General features: G+C 41.7%; 1 long non-coding RNA gene across 1 annotated transcript; it reads right to left on the minus strand.

The window, feature by feature from the left end:
* Nucleotides 1-4193: 4193 nt before the first annotated feature.
* LOC127543000 (uncharacterized) lies at nt 4194-5638 on the minus strand. Its single transcript, XR_007949047.1, has 3 exons — nt 5416-5638; nt 4906-5100; nt 4194-4584 (listed from the first exon to the last, which is right to left on the minus strand). It is a non-coding gene; the product is annotated as an uncharacterized LOC127543000 (long non-coding RNA).
* Nucleotides 5639-21891: the final 16253 nt, after the last annotated feature.

A 21891-nucleotide genomic window follows, 5' to 3' on the forward strand; every position in this document is an offset into this window, starting at 1 on the left:
GAATACCAGTTGACAGCCCTCCTGGGAGTTGACTTAAAGACTGGGATGAAATCCCTAGCTATAAAGAAAAGGACAAGAAAATAATGGTTAAATATTGTGGCTTTGTTTGGATTGGTCAAGATATTGGTGGTGGAATAATTTGGCCAAAGTATCGTTCCACTGAGGATTGGGTATGTCAACAATTGAATATATATGTAAATAACAAGGATCCATAAATGCGCGCTGTTCTCTTTCTGTGTAGAAACTATCAATCGTTCTTTTGATTTTTTTACTCATTTTGTTAAAGCCTGTAAGGTCTGCCTTCAGAGCCAGGAGGTTACCAGCTTCCTCTGCAGAGCAGTGAAAAGTATATGGACGGATAGCTGTCCTGCCGACCGGCTACAAAAAGCAGCGAGATACTGGAGTGCTCTGGGAAAGAGTTCCCCACCCGAAAGTAACTCAGGTCTGCAGGGCTGGGCTGGGAAAGTGCCTTTCAAAGAACCTCAGCTGTGTGAGATAACGACTGCCCTGGGGCTAGACACTTAGCGTGAGAGTTTCACTGCCCCAAGCCAAACCCTGCCCTGGGGCTATGGGTATTAGCAGATGAGCAGTGAATGGATTTGCAGTGACTGGATGTGTCTGCCCAGGAAGCTCAGTCAGCTAGGGAGGTTCTATTGCCCCAGGCTGAGCCCCCCACTCTGCCGATCAGAGGCTGCCCAGGCTGTGCCCCGCTGCCGTGCAGATTAGTAACTGCCCCCGCAAAAGCCCCGAACTGCCGGATGTGGCCACAGGGCTGCGGTAAAGTCTGCCTGAGTCACTTCCGGGTTTGAGGGGTTACAGCCAGATCTCGTTAGGTTCTGGCGTTTTTTAGAGGACCCTCTGTTTTAGGCTTTAACTTCTCTGCCAGTTTACTGCTTTGTAATCAAGGCAGAGCAGTTAGCCTATAGCAGAGTGGTCCCTATAACTTCTCTAGCCACAGAGATCACCCCCGCTCCTGGTTTGCTCAGGATGCTAGTCTCTCACTGCCTGTGCTAGTCTGTTCCTGGCCCCTCAGGACAAACCTTTCCTGGCGAGCTTCCAGATCGGCTGGTAAGTTGTAGTGCTTCTTATCTTCATGAATTTAAGCAGTGAAGAGTTATTTTTGAGGCTGGATTAAATAGTTGGTTATGAGGGTAATGAGAGGAGCTTAGAGAGTCATGTGTGCTTGCTCCGCCATCTTGGCTCTGCCCACATACTTCCCTGAACAGATAATTACATACAGGCAAGACAATATAAGAAGTACCAAGCTACCTAAAAACTACAATGAAAAAGAAAAGAGCCTGGACATCTTTTTTTTTTTTTTTTTTTTTTTTTTGATTTAATAGCTTTTATTTACAAGTTATATGCATGGATAATTTTACAGCATTGACAATTGCCAAACCTTTTGTTCCAATTTTTCCCTTCCTTCCCCGCACCCCCTCCCCTAGATGGCAGAATGACCAATACATGTTAAATATATTAGAGGATAGATTAAATAGAAAATAAGTATACATACCCAAACCATTATTTTGTTGTAGAAAAAGAATTAGACTCCGAAATATTGTACAGATAGCCTGTGAAGGAAATCAAAAATGTAGGTGGGCAAAAATATAGGGATTGGGAATTCGATGTAATGGTTCTTGGTCATCTCCCAGAGTTCTTTCGCTGGGTGTAGCTGATTCAGTTCATTACTGCTCCATTGGAACTGATTTGGTTCATCTCATTGCTGAGGATGGCCATGTCCATCAGAATTGATTATCAAATAGTATTGTTGTTGAAGTATATAATGATCTCCTGGTCCTGCTCATTTCACTCAGCATCAGTTCGTATAAGTCTCTCCAGGCCTTTCTGAAATCATCCTGTTGCTGGACAACATCTTTCAAGAAATCATCAAGGAAAACTCCTCTAATAACCTAAAACCCAGAGAATAAAATCCCCATCGAAACAACTGATTAACCATCCACTGAAATAAACCACAAAACGAAAACTCCAAACCGTACCATGGATAAATTCCAGAATTACCAAATTAAATAGAAAATACTACAAACAACCACAAAAAAATTCAAATATGAAGAAGCCATAATTAGGAAGACCCAAGATCTAGTAGCTTCTATATCAAAGGATCAAAGGGTATGGGAGTAATGTATTTCAAAGGGAAAAGGAGCTTGGACTGCTCCCAGAAACCAACTATCTAGCAAAACTAAGCAATATATTTCAGGGAGGATATTCAGTGAAAAGGGTGGGTTTTCAATTATTTCTGATGAAAAGAATAGAACTTAACACAAAATGTGATTCTCCTATACTAACCTCAAGAAAAGCATAAGAAGGTCAAATAGAAATGAAAAAAAATGTTTTTTAAAGGTTAAAATGGTTATGCTACTTTAGAAAATGATAGGGGTAATTCTTGAGGAGTATATCTTAGGGGTATGTTTAAAAAGATGTAAGTATAAATTGACTTTGATATGATAATATTAAAAAGAACCTAGAGTGAAAAAGAGATTGTACAGAAAGAAGAGGAAAGGGGGGTTGGTAAAATGGAAGGCATAAGATGAAGATGCAAAAAAGAAATTACAGTTAGGGGAAAAAAAAAGGGAGGGGAAAGAGAATTGTTTGAAATTTCATCTCATTGGATTTGCCTCAAACAGGAAATATCATAAACACTTAATTTGGTACAAAAGCTCACCCAATAGTAAAGGGTAAAGGAAATGGGGGAGGCTAACAGCAAGAAGGGCAGAAGAATAGCTCTGTAAGAGTTCACCCCAGGGGATCGCATGCACCTCAAACTATTTAAATATCCTCAACAACATAAGAGATCATAACAAACCTTACCAGGACCACAACTTGCACCTCATGTTATCCCTTGGCAATCAAGATACCCCAAACAATGAAACTCCAGAGAACATTTCAAAAGTTCCATACCAAGGGATCCAATGGAACCTAAGGCCTCTCCAACTGCAAAATCACTTAACCCAAGAGAACATCTCTCAAAAGGGACCATAGCATCTTATTTATCAGCCATCATCCCCCAACACCTGGACCTCTCTCTGGACCCAACACCTAGAGACACATGAGAACGGTCCTTAATACCTACCATAGGAGATCTCTTCTATTTATGTCTTAAGATGGCAATTAATTCTCATAATTTCCTCCCATCTGATCTGATATTTATCTGCACACCATGACAAACATGGCAACATATCGCTCTTGGGAGTGGTCAGAGGGGAAAAAACACCCATAACAAGAAGAAGAAGGAGTTGAGATCACATCCCAAGATCACACCCAGGAATCACTTCCACTTTTAGTCTTAAACACACAGGAAAAAGGAGACCACTAGTGTGGGGGGAGCCTAGGAAAACACACCCAGAATCACACAAAAACCAGTGTAGTAGGAGCTTGGGTTATCCCATCCATGGTCACAAAAACACCAGTGTGGGGGGAACCTAGGATAACACTCATGGTCACACAGACACCAGTTTGGGGGGGGGGAGCCTAGGATAACACACCCATGGTCACACAGATACCAGTATGTGTGGGAGCCTAGGATAACACACCCAAGGTCACACAGATACCAGTATGTGTGGGAGCCTAGGATAACATACCCTACAGTCAAGGAGACCCGAATGGGGTGGGAGGGGAACCTAACAAAACTCAGTGGTACCCAGACACAGGACTATGGAGACAATGTGGATGGCAAAATAGTATTTTCACCTTTCAGTTGTTGTTTGTTTGCATGGGGTTTTTTACTTGTGTTGCTTTTTTTTTTTCACTTTTTAAGTCTTTTTTTGCAGGATGAGGAATATGGAAATATGTTTAGAAAAACCACAAATGTTTAAGTCATATTGGTTTGCTTGGTATCCTGGGAAGAGGAAGGGGGAAGAGAGAGAGAAAAATTAGAAACACAAGGTTTCACAAAGGGGAATGTTGAAAACTATCTTTGCATGTATTTAGAAAAATAAAATACTATTTTTAAAAAAGTTTATGATTAGCTGGTTTTGAGAGTCTTTGAAAGTTTACAAATATATTTGACAAGCTCTTTATTCTGTATCCTTCCCACCCTTTAAACAATGATCAGTTTTCTTTTTAAAAACACCCATGCAAATTTTTCATAGGCCTTAACATTATAACAGTATCTCCAAATAACTTGATTAACAGTCTCAAATTTTTTGTAAGCAAGAGGCAAACAACTACAGGTAAAATTTCTCTTTATTCATAAGCATAAGTGCAAGTGTATTAGTTCTTCAATCAGAGTACTTTAGAACATCAAGCACATTGTTACAATCTATTTCTTAATCTAACAACATCTAGATTGCTTTTCTAACAACATCACTTATAAAAATTTGACCAATGTTTCCAAATTGACCACATTTTCCCATATAAGAACATTTTGAAACACAACAATGAAATAAACAATGTTATGTCATTAACATTAGAACAAAAACCCATTATTAAAACTAAATCCCCTCTGCGGAGTTGGTCTTAATTCAGTTGAATTCATTCCCAATGGCAGAACATCTCATCTCCATTGGCAGGTTACAATGATGACATTTAAATTTCCATATAGAAACATCCACTGGGAAACAACTGCACCTGATTAAAGAAATTTTAAAAAAAAGCAGTTAACATTCATGTAGCACTTCCCAATCCCAGGCCCTGTGTTAAGCACTTTACCATCCTGTGATCCTTACAACCACCTTGGGAGGTGGATGCTATTATTCCTTTACAGAAGAGAAAATTGAGATAGAGGGACAAAGGGGTTCTTGCTTAGGGGGTCACACAGCTAATAAATTTCAAATCCAAGTAAATCCGGATTTATGGCCACTAAAGGTCCCATCTCAATTTCCAAGGCCTGCTCTCTTATCCCTTAAAAAGACAAAAGGTTATTCTCTACAAATAAGAGGGGGAAGTTACCTAAAGATGGTCCAGACTAGTTCTCCTCCTGTGCTCCTGCATCCTCCTCAGAGTCTCGGGCCAGAAGAGGCAGGAAGACAAGTAACAATAGTACAGGAAGTAGAAGGAAGGGTAGGAAATGGAGGAGGAGGATGAACAGAAAATGTAGGATCACAAAGAGGACCGGCATAGGGTAGAGGGGAGGCATCTTTGGTCCTGCGGGGAGAAAGGTCACGTTCAGTCTAGGAGGAATTATTTCTCCCCCCAGATGGGAGGTCAAGGCCATAGAGAATCATCAAGGGCGAGGTCAAGATCGTGGGGACAGGAGCAAGGGAAGGGGATAGGGCAAGGGAGGAATGAGAGGAGGCAGGGAAAGGAAAGGGGGAGGCAGGGGTGATGGAAGAGGGTGGAAAGGGGAAAGAGTGAGGAAAGGGGCAGGGGAAATGGCGGGGCAAGGAAAGGGGCGGGGCAACGGAGGGGAAGCATCACTTGGCTCGGGCCAGTGGTCAGCTGGTGACCAACTCTCAGCACCTGGGGCGGTACCGCCTGGCTGGAGTGGGGGGCGGCCCGATCAGGGGGACGGCCGGGTTGGAAGGGGACAGTTCTCACTGTTAGCAGACACCATGAGCAATCAGGAGGGCAAACACGGGTAGCAGGAGGGTCTGGAGAACAGAGGGCCAGAAATGCTGAAAGGCAAGAGTTGGCAAGCACGCCGGGTCCAGCCCCTCCTCCCCGGCTCCCGAACCCCAGCCACAAGTTGTTCTTGTCCACTGACCATTACCCCAGCAACGCTGCTGCTTATGACGGCCATGATGATGCCGCAGACTTCCAAGACCGTTGGGAGCCCAGGCAACCAGAGCGTTGGTGGGAAAGTTCCAGGCACATTCTTGGGCGGGGCAGGCAGAGCATCACTCAGCCCTTATATTACCCTGGAGGAGGATGCTTCCCCCCGGGGGGAGGAGGGACTGCTTCTGGTTTCCACACTCACTGCCCGCAGCCTCTTCCTCCGCTCCCTCCTTCCTCCTTTCCTTCTATGGGAGCAATGGCGCCCTTAACAATGAAGAAGCCCGTCCCCTAACCCCAAAGCTAAAGCAGCTTGGGACCCCGAAACAGGAAAGGGAAGGTACGGAGAGGGGGATTTAACAGTTGCCTGCAACGGACTACAGAGAAAAGCAGGATGTGCGTTTAATTATTATTTTTAACACTATTTTATTCTTCAAATATATGCCAAGATATATTTCAGCATTCACCTTTGCGAAACCTTGTTTTCCAAAGTTTTCTCCCTCTCTCCAGATTCCCAAGTCTGCAAACAATCAGATATAGATTAAATGTATGCAATTCTTTTTAAAAAATATTATTTTTATTACAGCTTTTTATTTGCAAAACATGCGCATGGATAAGTTTTCAACATTGACCCTTGCAAAATCTTGTGTTCCAAAGTTTTTGCTCCCTTCCCCCTTCCCCCTCCCCTAGATGGCAAGTAATCTATGTTAAACATGCTAAAATTATAATTAAATCATATATATATATATATATATTATATATATATATATATAGTTATGACGCTGCACAGAAAAATCAGATCATAAAGGAAAAAAATGAAAAAGAAAACAAAATGCAAGCAAACAACAACAAAAAGAGAGGAAATGCTATGTTGTGGGTGTAGATGGCTCCCTTCATCACAAGACCATTAAAACTGGCCTGAATCACCTTGTCCATCAGAATTGATCCTCATATAGTCTTGCTGTTGCTGTGCACAATGATCTCCTGGTCCTGCTCATTTCACTCAGCATCAGTTCATGTAAGTCTCTCCAAGCCTCTCTGAAATCCTCCTGCCGGTCATTTCTTACAGAAGAATAATATTCCATAATATTCACATGCCACCATTTATTCAGCCATTCTCCAAGTGCTGGGCATCCCTTCAGTTTCCAGTTTCTAGCCACTACTAAAGGGGCTGCCACCAACTTTTGGGCAAAAGTGGGACCCTTTCCCTCTTTGGAGATCTCTTTGGCCTATAAACTCAGTAGGAACACTGCTGGGTCAAGGGGTGTGCATTTCGTGATGCTGCTGAAGCTGGGCCCTGCAGAAAGCAGCCACCAATGTCCCTGCCTGGGCCTGAGAAAGGCCCAGAGGCTGGTCTTGTCAGGTAGACACTAACAGTCCTAACAATAATCACCAACAGTGTGCAGCACTGTCGGCACACCAGGTGCTTGTCAATCATTTGATCCTCACAACAGCCCTGGAAAATGGCTGCTGCTGGGACTCCATTCTACAGATGAGGAAACTGAGAAAGGCAGAGGAGAAGTACTTTGCCCAGCTAAGACACACAGCTAAGAATTATGTGAGGCCCCTTTTTCTAGAGGACCGCAGATATGGGGGACCTCTGAGAACAGTATACTTGAAGCAAAGAGTCTTCAGCAGGGTGTTAACTCAGTGTGATTAATGAGATGAAGGTTCTCTAGTTCACATGTACTGAGTACTTAGTGTGGTGTTTCATGGTTCTCTGGTTCACACATACTTAGGGTGCTGTAAGGATGTCATCATACCGAGGCATTTAAGGGCTGAGAGGACTGGAAATAGAGACATTCCCTCTTTGACCATCTTCCTGGTGGCTCTCCTGCCTCCTGCACTCCTCCACTAAGATCAAGGCTGGTCCTCAGGTCCTCCAGAGAGCGAGTCGGACATTACAACTTTTGAATGTAGGCCTTCCTGGCCCTAGTTCTCAATGGCCAGGTTCAAAGAGCACTTTCCTGTGAATGGCTTAATGGCAGCCTAGCAGCAGGTCCCTTCAACCTCAGTTCGAGCACATAGGGAGAAACTTCAGCATTGTTTTCATTTTCATATGGGAAGTAGTATGAGAGTACAATGTGTAATAGAATATAATGTATAATCCAAATAATGTGCAGTTTGGAGGAACTCAGATATGTTCGCAAGTGAATGACAATCCAAAAGAAGAGAAGCAAAACCCAATACCATTTCAAGAAAATTAACTCACTATCCAAGAAACACATCTTCCTGCCAAGGAACAGAATGGGAACAGAAACCTTAATGCCACGACAGAGGAAGTTATACAAGAAAAGTGCCCGGACGTTCCAAGAATAGAAAATGAAACTCTGAGGGAGGATTCTGGGAAGATAGTAGGATAGGTCAGAAAATTTCAAGCTCTCTAGATTTCCTCCACAAACAGAACAAATTTATGCCTAAGGGTGAACATAGACTAGTGAAAAAACAAAGAAGACTTGCCACAAACATTTTGGCACATGTGAGACAACACACATGGGCAACCTAAGACTTAAAGAAAGGCTGCAGGATGGAGTTTTAACCCAATGTTAAGTGTAAATTCCTCCAGGTTAACTTAGCAGAAACAGCCAGCCAGAGGGCTGGGGCTAGCAGGCTTTGGCTGGAGCTTCAGCAGGACCCACAAAACCTTCCGCCTCCTAAACCTTGAAAAGAATCAAGGATCTGAGTCCAGGAGGGAACCTCAGCTGATGAGGAACACCAGGCCCAGCTGTGTTGATGCCCTGGGTGAGAAGGAATCAGCACACCTGGTGAATGCAGAAGCAGTGGGGCAGGATTACTGCAAGCTGGGGGCACTTGAAGGAGCTTGGCTCTTTTAGCTTGGAGTTCCACTTCAGAAAAGGAAGCTACAGGCAGCATCCCTTTATCCCAGGATTTACCAATGCTTACACTAATAGTTCTCAGTTAAAAAAACAAAGTGTAAAAGAACCAAAACAAGGGATCATACTATGGGAATGTGGAAGACTGGGGTTCATCTTCAGAGGAGAACAATGAAGTAAAAAAGCCTCTTCTACCCCAAAGATTAATGTGAAATGGCTAGCTACCCAGAAAGTATTTTAGGAGAACTCAAAAAGAATGCAAAAATCAAATGGAGAGATTGAGGAAAAATTAAAAAAAAAAACTTCCAAGATTATAAAAAAAAAAGGTAACCAACTAGAAAAGAAGATAAAGAATCTTAAAAAAGAAAATAATTGTTTGAAAATTAGAATGAGGCAAAGGGGAATTCAGTGAAGGTATAAGATGCCAAGAAATAAAAAAACAAAATATAAACATGTGGAATGGAGAGAAGAAGAACTTACAGTAATGTGTGAATTCTTTTTCTTTATTTTCATTATTTTTGTGTTTCCCTATGACCTGCACAAGTACAATATGTGCAGGCCTATATTTACCTAAACCTTGGTTAGTTACAGACATATTATTAATCTAAGCTGGTGAAATTTATCAATGTTTGACATTTATCAATATTTAGTCTATTAGTTTAAACACTGTCAGCTTAATTATCTGAAGCCTGAAGGCCTGATTTATGGTTTTCTAGAAATCAGGTGATTTCAGGGAAACTGAAACATTCCATTCCAATTTTTTTTTGGCAGCAACATCCAATCAGGAGGCCCCATGCTTCTCAATGCTCTCGAACTTGTGATGTAATCTCTTGTAACAAAATCTGTAAAAGCTGTGTATATTCACTGATTCTGCAGCCTCCTGCTGCAAGTACTTTCACTTCTCTTTATCTCATAGCTGGACTGGCCTGCCTCTCACGAGAAGCTCTATAATAAACAATCTTTTCTGTTTTCTACTTTGAGTGAAATCTGAGTAGTCATTTTGGGTAAGGGTCTCTCACATCCCACACAGTTGAGGAGTTGTCTGGGATTGGGGTCTTTGGGGGAGACAGCTGTGCACCTCAAACGGGGACAGGTGCACGCACAGAATGGTTTTCTCCATGTTCTCTGGCTCTGAGTGTACAGCCTCCCTTCCTAGGTTGTAAAATGGGACAGAAGCAGTCCAAGAATTTGTGTCAGGAATTTAGCCAGGAAATACCAGTGGACAGCCCTCTTGGTAGTTGACTTAAAATGAAATCCCCAGGTATAAAGGGAAGGACAAGAAAATAATGGTTAAATATTGCAGTTTTGTTTGGAGTGGTCAAGATATTGGTGGTGGAATCATTTGGCCCAAGTATGGTTCCACTGAGGATTGGGTATGTCAAAATTGAATATATGTGTAAAGAACAGGGATCCATATAATCCAGAGGAATCAGCTTATGCTAGCCTCTGGCTGCCAGGGGTTGTTAGAGCTATGAAAATCTTTCTGAGTAAAATGAAGGAGGGGAGTGAGTAAAGTATGGCCAGGAGGAAATCCAATAAAACCCCAGAATCTGAACCAAAGCCATTGGGATCCTCTCACTGCTCTTCTACCTTCTTATGCAGCACCCCGCCCCTTGCACCACAGGAGCCTTTGCCCCCTTCCCTTCCTCCTGTAGAAGAAGTAATGCATTTAGGCCAGGAAAGTGTAGACAGAACTCACAGTAGCTCATATGGACATTTAGGGAAGGAATTGGAGCAATTAAGGCAGGATGTTCGGAATCTCCCCTTCAGAGAGAAAAGTGAATGAAGTACAGGGTATGTATCCACTCAGAGAAGACCCATTAGGTGAAGCTCAAGGAGGCATCAGATTTGTAAATGTGCCTCTGTCAGGAAATGAGGTTAGGAAATTTAAGAAAGAATCAGTTTCCATTATGGAAGATTCAGTTGCGGCATCAAAGCAATTAGATCAATTTTAGACCCCCAGCCTATATACTTGGTCAGAATTGATGCATACATCATCTATATTATTCACTCCCGAAGAGCAGAGTTCAATTCAAGCACAAGCCATGTAGGAATGGGAGAAAAGGCACCTACCCTTGAATAAGGGATTTAATGCAGTGAGACCCAGAAGGGGAGTGAAACTTTGAACAACTTAAGCAGGAGTTGATGTCAGCTCGCATATTGTTATTGCCATCATCTGGTAAGCCTTTTCATTTATATGTAAATATGATAAATGGGGTGGTTCTAGGGCTACTTGCACAAGTAAGGGGAGGACAGCAACACCCAGTGGCCTTTATGTCAAAAATATTAGACCCAGTGGCAAAGGGATGGCCTACTTGTATAAAGGCAGTTGCAGCCACAGCGCTTTTGGTGGAAGAAAATCGGAAATTAACCTTTGGTGGCAGTCTAATAGTGAGTGTCCCACACCAAGTCCCATCAATCCTAAACCAGAAGGCTGGGAGGTGGCTAACTGATTCTAGGATTTTAAAATATGAAGCAATTTTGCTAGAAAAAGATGACTCGGTGCTTTTACTGGACCAGAACCTCAACCCGACTTTGTTCTTGTCTGCCTCCCCTGGACAGCATGTGTCTAAATGCTGTCTAAATGTAATTATCAAACTAAGGTTAGGGAGGACTTACAAGAAACCCCTCTGTTAAAAGATGCTCAGTGGTTCATAAATGGGTCCTCACAAATAGTTAATGGGAAAAGGAAAAATGGATATGCTATTGTTAATGGGGATAATTTGTCTCTGGTCCAAGCTGGATCCCTACCACAAGAATGGGCAGCTCAAACTTGTGAATTGTATGCCCTAAATCAAGCACTGAAATTACTTAAGGAAAGGAAGGGAACTATTTATACAGATTCAAAATATGCAGAGGGGCTAGTCCATGTAATTGGAGAAATATAGGAGAAACAAGGAATGTTAAACAGTAAAAACAAAGGACTGGCACACAAGGCATTGGTCACTGCAATTTAAACCAATCTTATGTTACCCAAGAACATTGCAGTGATTCATGTGCAGGGGTGTAATATTCTTGTCTATAATGTAATGTTCTCTGGAAGCAGCTTTCTTGGGGGGTTTCTGGGAGCAGCCTTCCTTTCAGTTCAATAATTACCCCAAATGCAACCAGGAGTTAAAGTCCAAATCCTTTATTGTCTCTTTCCAAGTCTTATCTCCTTCACTTGGGGCTCGGCTAGTTTTTCTTAGAAGCCGTCTGTAGTCTTGGTCCCAAGAGTTTAAGATGCCTTCTCTGGCTTGTGAATCTCCTCAACTGAATCCTGACTGAGGCTCTGAGCTTCTAGTAGGCTTCTGTTTTTGGCCCTGACAACTCCTCCTTATATATGCTCTCTTAAAAGTGTGAATCTTGTGGAATTATAGTAAGTACTAAATACATGTAAATTAGAGAATCATTATCTCATCAATTCCACTGACTTGGCACCTTGTAAGAATCCTAACACAGGGGCATCAAAGAGGAGACTCATTTGAGACAAGGGGAAACTACTTTGCGGATGAGGAGGTGAAAAGGGCTGGAGGAGAGGAATCTGTAAGTACGGAGGAAATGATGGTGCTAATTTTGGCATTTCTGCCTCCAGTGCCTCCACCTTCTCTTACCTCAAAGAGAAGCAGGAAATCCAAAGCCTTGGTGCTCAGGTGGATAAGGAGGGGCACTTGTTCCTCCCTGACAACAGAGAGGTGCTGACCACAGCAGGTATGAGACATGTACTCCAACATTTACATCAGGGCAGTAACTGGGGTGTCCAAAACCTGTGTGATGTGGTGCTGACCAAATTTGTGGCACTGCTATACAATAGCAGGTAACTGGTTAGCGGGTGTCTTGTTTGTCGAAGGACGAACAGGATGGCTCAACAAGTACAAAAAGGAGGAAGGCCCCCTGGTATCAGGCCCTTACAAAGCATACAGGTGGACTTTACTGAGCTGCCATCAGTGGAACGTCTCAAATACCTGTTGGTCATAATGGACCATATGACCTCATGGGTGGAGGCCTTCTCCCTTGCCTGGGAAATTGCCTCAGCAATCGTAAATGTACTCCTTGAGCATATCATTTCAAGGTATGGGCTGGTGGAACAGATTGATTCTGACCAAGGCACCCATTTCACAGACAAGATGCTCTGATCTATAGCCCAAGTTTTAGAAATATCATGGGACTCAAATACCCCATGGCATCCACCCTCATAAGGCAAAGTGGAAAGAATGAATCAGAAAATGAAATGGCAATTAACTAAATTGGCATTAGAGACACAATTGCCCTGGACCAAGTGCTTCCCCTTGCCTTATTAAGAATTAGAACAAAACCCCAAAGAGATGTGGGATTATCACTTTATGAATTGTTGTATGGTCACCCTTATCCAAAGGAAATGCAAAATGATTCCCTAGATCCAATATTTGAAACTAAGGATTTCTTCTTAAGGAAATATATTATATTTTTACTGCAACATTTGAAAACTTTACAATTGAAAGGGCTTATTGATCAGACTCCTCCCTAGGATTTGCCCAGCCTGGAGACTGGGTCCTGGTTCAGATGTGGAAGGAGGACAAGCTGACCCCGACTTGAGAAGGACTGTTCCAGATCCTCCTGACATCAGATGCAGCAGTGCATACATAGGAAAGAAGGTGGACTCAGCATACCAGAATTAAAGGACTGCTGGATGTTCCAAGGATGTGGACGTCCAAACTGAATCCAGAGAACGAGCTGAGACAAACATTGAAAAGGAACTGATGCATGTAAAATCTTGATAGTGCTATTGATTTGGGGTACCTTACTGGGGCTTTTTTCTGGTAGTGCTGGATATCATTTTCTGTTGGACAGTGTCTCTTCAACTCTGAAATTTAACCTATCATTCTGTAGAATGGGAACAAAACAAGAAATACAATGTTGGGGATTGTGCTTTATATCCTTACATCTGATAATGCCCCATGCTGATACTATTCCTAACCCTTTACGGAGGAAAATCAATAGCTTCCAAGGTTTAATTCAAACTATTGCAGATATATTTCATCTTAGAATTGCTGGGTATGTGGGGAACCTGAACAACTCACACAATGGCCATGGGTTCCGGTCCCTCTCTCTCCAGCTTGGATCTCAAGCAATAGATCAGTTGTGCATAATGCTACTAGATTTTGGTCTGTCCAAGAGGAGCATCAGTGGCCATTAATCAGTACTGTTCCAGGAGGATATTGCCTGAACCAATTGGGTACGGGGCTGCGGATGGGACAGAGTAAATGTGACTGGACTTTTACTCATCGGTCAGAGAAGGTAAATATTATAGATTGTAGTGAATATAGATAGGTGGAACAAAACAAATATCATTTGTGATGATGGGTCAGTGCTTAATTGTGTCCACCAGCATTCATTAGAGGGTAATGAGAAATGTTTGAGGGAATTTAGAAAGAAGCCTACTTGTCAAACACCCCATAATTTATGGAAATGTATAATTTTAAATAGTACAGCACCGTACATAGCTAGTAATGTAAAGGGATGGAAATGGGAAAGTAGAAACGACACTGTTAGAAAGATGTTCAGCAATTTCTGGAGTAATGTAGATTTTGCTGGGGAAAATGATTGCAATTGCACTTGGATGTCTGAAAAACAACTTTGGAGGTGTAATTCAAAAACTATGAAGGGGGGGCCACTAGACCCATGGGTTGTGAAATATTCCCCATCTGCATATTTCATATTTTGGTATGAGAAAAACCCAGTTTTGAGAGGACACTATTGGATTTGTGGCCAAACAGCCTACACCCATCTGCCAAGGAACTGGACTGGGATTTGTTACATAGGGACAATAAGACCCAAGTTTTTCTTTTTCCCAGAAGATGGTGATAAACAACTAGGAATATGACTATATGATAACTGAGAAAAGAAAAATGGAGCTTAGACTGTTCCCTAACTAGTATTGACCTTTCTTTGACTCAAACTGGTGATGCTAATGGGTGAGGAGATGCACGGCCCCCAGAAGGAATCATCAGGGAATATGGACCAGAGACCAGGATGGGAGTTGGGGATACAGGACACCAATATACGTATTGGACAGACTGATTAGGCTGCAAGCAGTCCTAGAAGTAACAACTAACCAGACTGCTCAGGCTCTATTAGCTGATCAAGCCACTCAGACAAGAGAAGCTGTTTTACAACATGAATTAGTTTTAGATTATTTGTTAGCAGAAGAAGGAGTGGTCTTGTGGGAAACTGAACTTGTCCACTTGTTGTATGCAAAGGCATTAGCAGATTAGTTCATATGCCTGAACAAATTTGGAAATCCCCCTTCACCAAAAGCTGGTGGTCTTGGTTTGATGGCAGCTGGTGGAAACAGCTCTTATGGTATGGACTTATTGCAATCAGTGGTATTATTCTGTTGCCACTATATCTACCCTGTATAACTATATTAGTAACCAGCATAGTTCAATGGTCCCTATCAAAGAATTGCATACAGAAGACGTTATTAAAATGATGATTCTTCAGAGAAAAGGCTGGAATGTATTAGAGAGGGATAATCCTGATGGTGAGCTTGATAAACAATGTATAGATATGTTAACTGATTTTGAATGGTGTGTAAATTCTTCACAGAAATATGATGAAAAATCATTTACATATTACAAGGGGGAATTGTATGGAATGGAGAGATGAGGTGAAGAACTTACAGCAATGTGTAAATTACTTTCCTGTATTTCATTTTTATTATCTCTTGTGTCTCTGTGACCTGCATAAGTCGAGTGTGTGTAAGCCAATATTTACTTAAGCCTTGGCCACCTATAGACATATTTACTTAACATTTATTTAACCTGAGCTGATGACATTTATCAATGTTTGATGTTATCAATATTTAGAGTATCAGTTTAATAATCTGAAGCTTGAAGGTCTGATTGATGGTTCCCTTGGAACCAGGGAAATGGAAACATTCCATTCTAATCTATTTTGGCATCAATGTCTAATATTCAATCAGAGGGTACCACACTTCTTAATGCTCCCTAATTTGTGATGTAATTTATTGTAACAAAATCTATAAAAGGTGTGTATATTCTTCTAATTCTTCAGCTCTCCTACTGCGAGCTTTCACTTTCCCTTATCTCGTGGTGGGACCGCTCATTGTTATGAGAATGTAATAAATAATCTTTGTTTTCTACTTTGAGAGATTTCTGAGTAGTCATTTTTGGGTAGGGGTCTCTTACATCCCACATAATACCGTCACAATTTATTCAGCCATTCCCCAATTGATGGGTGACCCCTCAGTTTCCAATTCTTTGCCCTGAGAAGAGAGCTGCTACAAATATTTTTGGACATAATGATATTACCATACTTTTTAATTAGTTTGTTACCCATTTCCCAGTATTATCACAAAGGTCCCACCTTCATTGGAGTTTAAGGGGGAAGTAGAAAACCTGCTGTTTTTCAGGAAGCCAGGTAATAGAACAATAGATCTGATGTTGTAAGAGGGAAAGCCTTGGCCAAGACCAACTTGTAGCCCTTCTATCTCTGACAATCCATGTGGCTTCCTGTCCCTGACCTACAGGGGTTTATGACCTTTCCCTCTGGGACATTCTCTGTTCCACTTGCTCAGGTCCTTTTCAACTTGACATTCTCTGTTAAAGGAATCCTCTGAGCTTGAACGACCTGTCGTCGGTGACCTCTGCATCCCAACAGGCTGCATCCTGGCTCTGCAGGCACTGCATGCACTGAAGTTGCGTATAAGAAAGAGGATTTGAGGGCAGGGATCCCTTGGACTGGAGCCTGTAAGGATAGCCTAAGACAATGCTTAGCAGGCAAGTAACAGGTCCAAGAGTAGATGGGAAATTGATTTCTACAGACAATTAAGTGATAAGAACTTTGTTCCCAACACTTGCCAATGACCCTTTTCAGCTGGTTTTTCAAACTCTAGAGATCCTTACGACTCGTCCTGATTGATTCTCACCTCTAAGGACAAGAGGTCCAGGACTGATCTTTCTGTGGAAAACTGCGAGTCCTTAACAAGCAAATGCCAAGCAGACAGCTAACAGAATTGCTGGGATCGGGTGAGAACTCCCCTGATCCTTTCCAGAGCTGAGATATGTCTGAGAGAACCCAGACTGAGAAACCCCTGGTCGGAGGAAGCAGCTTCAGCAGGACCAGCTCCAGTCACTTTCTGCAAGGTCAAAAGCAAGGAACATGAAATTCCTTGGGCTTCAATGGACCCACCTGGTATTCCATAGTGGATAGTGGTTTGAGGATGGTTGGATAGTGGCCCAGTTACTGGAGGGCTTTGGGGTCTAGAGATATGAAATTTCTCCTTATTACTGCTTTGGCTGCATCCCACACACTTTCGTATGATGTCTCATTATTGTCATTTTCTTGGATGAAGTTATTAATTATGTCTAAGATTTGCTGTTTCACCCAATCATTCTTTAGCATGAGATTATTTAGTTTCCAATTATTTTTGGTCTATTTTCCCCTGGCTTTTTACTGAATGTAATTTTCATTGCATTGTCATCTGAAAAGGATGCATTTACCATTTCTGCCTTACTGCATTTGAGTTTGAGGTTTTTATGTCCTAATATATGGTCAATTTTTGTATAGGTTCCATGAACTGCTGAAAAGAAAGTGTACTCCTTTCTGTCTCCATTTAGTTTTCTCCAGAGATCTATCATATCTAACTTTCCTAGTATTCTATTTACCTCTTTGACTTCTTTCTTATTTATTTTGTGGTTTGATTTATCTAATTCTGAAAGTGCAAGGTTGAGATCTCCCACTATTATAGTTTTGCTGTCTATTTCTTCTTGCAGCTCTCTTAATTTCTCTTTTAAGAATTTAAATGCTACACTACTTGGTGCATATATGTTTAAAATTTATATTGTTTCATTATCTATGCTACCCTTTAGCAAGATATAGTGCTCTTCCTTATCTCTTTTAATTACATCTATTTTTGTTTTTGCTTGATCTGAGATGAGGATGGCTAACTCTGCTTTTTTTTTTTTTAACTTCACCTGAATCTACTAGATTCTGTTCCAATCTTTTACCTTTACTCTGTATGTATCTACCTGCTTCAGGTATGTTTATTGTAAACAACATAGTGTAAGATTCTGGCTTTTAATCCAGTCTGCTGACTGCTTCTTCTTTATGGGGGAGTTTACCCCATTCACATTTATGGTTAAAATTACCAATTCTGTATTACTTGCCATCTTGTTAACCCCTGTTCATGCTTTTCTCTTTTCCTTCCCCATACCCCCTTCCCCAGTATTAATCTTGTGAGCACCACTTGCTTATCACAGCCTGTAATGACCACGTATTTAAAATCAGCCAGAGTCAGGAATTCAGGTTAAGGGAAAAATCTTCAATCTTTATTGAAGTGAAGAGATGAATAAGGATTGCGATAGCAAATATGGGCAAGAAAGATTGCGATAGCAACATGGGCAGCTGCGACGGGAAGCCAGCTAACAGAGAGAGATCTGAGCTGAGCAAACCGTCGCAATGGCAATGCAAAATGTCTCTCCTTCCCCTTCCTTTTCCACTCCTCTGCCTCCACCCACCAAAATCGTCATTTCCTATACAACACATCAGGACTTGCACAAAGAGTGGGCAGGGGCCATTCTTTCTCCAAGCTTATATATTAATAGAGTATGGTCCAATTACTATTTAGCCTCATGTGCTTGGGACCTCAGTGCATCAACTCAAGCCTCAGCCCATTACATCTCCTACTTTCTTTTGTTTTAGAACACAGGTGATCATGCCATCCCTGACTCCTCAAGGAGGTCAGAGTCCCCAGGGGGAGGTGATCACATCCTCCCTGACTTCTCATGAAAGGAGGTGAAAGCACCAAAAAGGAGGTGCTCACGACCCCCCTGACTTCTCAGGAAGGGAGGTGAAAGCACTAAAAAGGAGATAATCATGCCCTCCCTGACATCTCAGGAAGGGAGATGAAAAGCACCAAAGGGAAGTGGGGGTTGCTAGCGGGTTTCTGGGCTGAAGAGTCTTATTATGCACAAACCCATCAGCATGGGAAGTATTACACAAGCACATAGCAACAATGCAGAGGCTATTAGTGATGACTCTCCCCACAGTCAGTGCAGGCTTGATGTGGTGTAACAAACATGAATTATACACCCAAGTAATGGTATAACAAACAATATAAATCAACATTGTGTTGTAAAAGATTGCCAAAAGTCCTAGAAGGAGAGTATGTAAACAGCAGTCACACATACACCTTCTTCAGCAGCCAAGAGATAGTCCAAAACCAATCTATTGTCCATTGCTTCACATATCAGGGAATCCAATGATTCCCCCCAAGCTTTTGAAGTCCAGCAAAAGTCTTTTTATGTGTTAGGGAATCCAATGATTCCAGCAGATTTTGAAATCCTGTAACAGTCTTATCATTTCTCAGAAAATCCAATGATTCCTGAGGGCTTTCAAGTCTTATGTCTCAAAGAATCCAATGATTCCTGAGGGATTTAAAGTCCTACAACAATCTAATGTCTCAGAGAATCCAATGATTTCTGAGGGTTTTGAAGTCCAATGATTTTCTATGTCCATGAGTCAAATGCCATAACTGCCACACTCTTTCAATGGTGAGCACAGTCAGCAATGGAATCATCTGATGTTTCTGGGGTCTTCTCCTTTGTTTCAAGAGTCTTCTCCATCTCTTTGCGATGGACAAGGCGAATGCAGCTCGTTGGCATCCATCTGTTTCCTTCTCCATTTGTAGAGATACAAGCAAACCCTCTCCCCCAAGCAATTAGCCTATCTGGTCCCTTCCATTCACCACTTTCTGGGTCTCTCCACATCACCTGGCGATTATCTAAAGATAGTGGAGCCACTTGCACTGGACACTGCCCTTCCGGTGGGTTATAAAACCTGTCTGCTGGAGCCAGTGCATCTTTGTCAAAAATCAAGAAGTCAATAGTATAAAGTGCTAGATTTAGTAGTTCTCTAGAATTACCTGTGGCCCCCCCTTTCTTTTGTTTTTGGCGCAGCATCTTAATGTCTCTGTTTCTCCTCTCTTCTATTGCCTGTCCTTGAGGATTAAAGGGTATGCCAGTAGTGTGTAAAATCTTATACTGTGCACAAAAGTGTGCAAAATGTTTGGAGGTGTATGCAGGACCATTGTCTGTTTTTATTGCTTGTGGCACACCCATAATGGCAAATGCTTGCGTGAGGAATTCAGTCACCACTCGGGCTGTCTCTTTTGCTGCTGGTATGGCAAAAGTGAATCCTGAAAAGGTGTCTACCACAACATGGATAAAAGACAGACGACCGAAAGATTTATAATGGGTCACATCCATTTGCCAGATTTCATTGGGTCTCAAACTACGAGGGTTCTTCCCTGGAGCGAGTGTAGGAGCATGGAAAGGAAGGCAAGCTGTACAGCTTTTTACTATGCTCTTAGCTTCCTCTTTTGTAATCCCAAATTGTAAACTCAAAGCTCGAGCAGCCTGATGGTATTTAGAATGGGATTCCTGGGCCTCCTGAAATAAAGGCGTACTGGCTAACATTGTTTAAAGGCTATCTGCCTTTGAATTCCCATCAAAAATAGGACCTGGGAGTCCACTATGTGAGTGGACATGCAAGATATAAATCTTACCTGGATGTTTTCTCACTTGCTCCTGAAGTTCCTTAAAGAGCTGATATATATTAGAAGCTGCAAATTTTATTTGGGCTGTGGCAATTCTTTGTACCACATCTACTGAATAGGCTGAATCAGATATTATATTTATATCTCCTGGGTAATAAGTGAGAACTAACATGATTGCATATAATTCATTCTGCTGAGTGGACTGAAAAGGAGTTCTGACTACTCTCTTTATAGTTAAGTCATGAGAGTATACAGCACAAATATTGTGTTTGGATGCATCTGTAAAGATAGTTGGTCCTTTAAGAGGAACTTTAGAAACTTTTTCTTCAAGAATCCATCGCCAATTATGTAAAAGTCTGGTTATCTTTAATGGAGACCCATGTGTAAAATTTGGAGCCATGGCTAATAAAATTTGCCTCTCTGGGATAGTCTCACAGCACACATTAATTTGTGTATTGGTGTAAAAGGTGTATATCTTATCAGGTCTTGCCCCAGATAATTGTACTGCTTGCTTAATGGCCTTTAACAAAATTCTAGCCACAAGCACTGGGTAAGGAGTAAGGCTTTGTTCTGGTTGTGCCGGGAGGTTCACCCACTCTATCACACTGTCCTGTTGTGTGGCAAAATCTGATATTTCCAAGGGTTTTTGAGTGACTCTTTCAACCACATTGGATAAAGCCAGTTCAACTTTTCACAAAGCCTCTTGAGCTTCTTTTGTAAGCTGGCGTGGTGAATTTAAAGCACTGTCTCCCCTTAAAATGTCATATAATGGTTGTAACTGATAGGTAGTCAAGCCTAACACTGGTCGCATCCATTGGATATCTCCTATCAATTTCTGAAAATCATTTAAGGTGTTTAGCTTCTCTGTTCTTAAGGACAGTTTTTGTACTGTAAGCATCTTAGGGTATATGTCATACCCTAAATTTTGAAAAGGAGCATATCTTTGAATTTTCTCTTCAGCTATGTACAATTTGTAGTATCTTAGTGTTTCTATGGTCTTTTGTAGACATGCTTCAGACCTGAAAAAAGCTTGCACTCTTTATGGGGCTACATCAGCTTATGTTAAGATGTTATTACAGAATTTGGCTTTTGAAATCTTGACCCCTAATGACTTTAAATCTATAGCAAAGATATGCCTAGAACCTGGACAAAACTACTTGTGGCTTTCTGAATATAGTGAGCTCTGTAGGATACAAGCCCAACAAAATAGTCAAAGTGGAGTTCATGCTGCAATCACCTGTGACCTACTAACAGGTGTAGGTCCTTATGCAGATGTCGCAGTACAGATTAATTATTCTATAGCAGCATATGAGCAAATTGCTGCTAATGCTATCAAAGCGTGGGCTTCTCTCCACAATAAAGACGACAAAAATGGGGCCTTCACAAAAATAACACAAGGGCCAAATGAACCTTTTGCTGACTTTGTGGGACGTTTGCAGACAGCTATCACAAGAACAAATAGAGAAAATCCAATAATAGACATTTTGATAAGGCAACTTGCTAAAGAAAATGCTAATGAGATTTGCAGAAGAATTATACTAGGATTACGCAAGGATACTCCTTTAGAGGAGATCATAAGACGCTGTGCCACAGTGGGCACAGATGCCTTTTATAGCCAGGTTATGATACAGACTTCCCAAAATCCAAACATGGGAAGACAGAGTCCCTCTTGGCAAGGGATTTCCAGAGAGACTCGTAAATGCTTTCAGTGTGGAAAAGTAGGGCATCTGAAAGCTCAATGTTGGTATATAGAATGGGAAAACAAGGGGGAGAACAAGACCCAATACCCCATGTCCAAAATGCAACAGAGGCTTCCATTGGGCCTCAGAATGTAGACAGATTCAGGGAAAC

Source organism: Antechinus flavipes, chromosome X, assembly GCF_016432865.1.
Source record: "Antechinus flavipes isolate AdamAnt ecotype Samford, QLD, Australia chromosome X, AdamAnt_v2, whole genome shotgun sequence".
Lineage (NCBI taxonomy): Eukaryota > Metazoa > Chordata > Mammalia > Dasyuromorphia > Dasyuridae > Antechinus > Antechinus flavipes.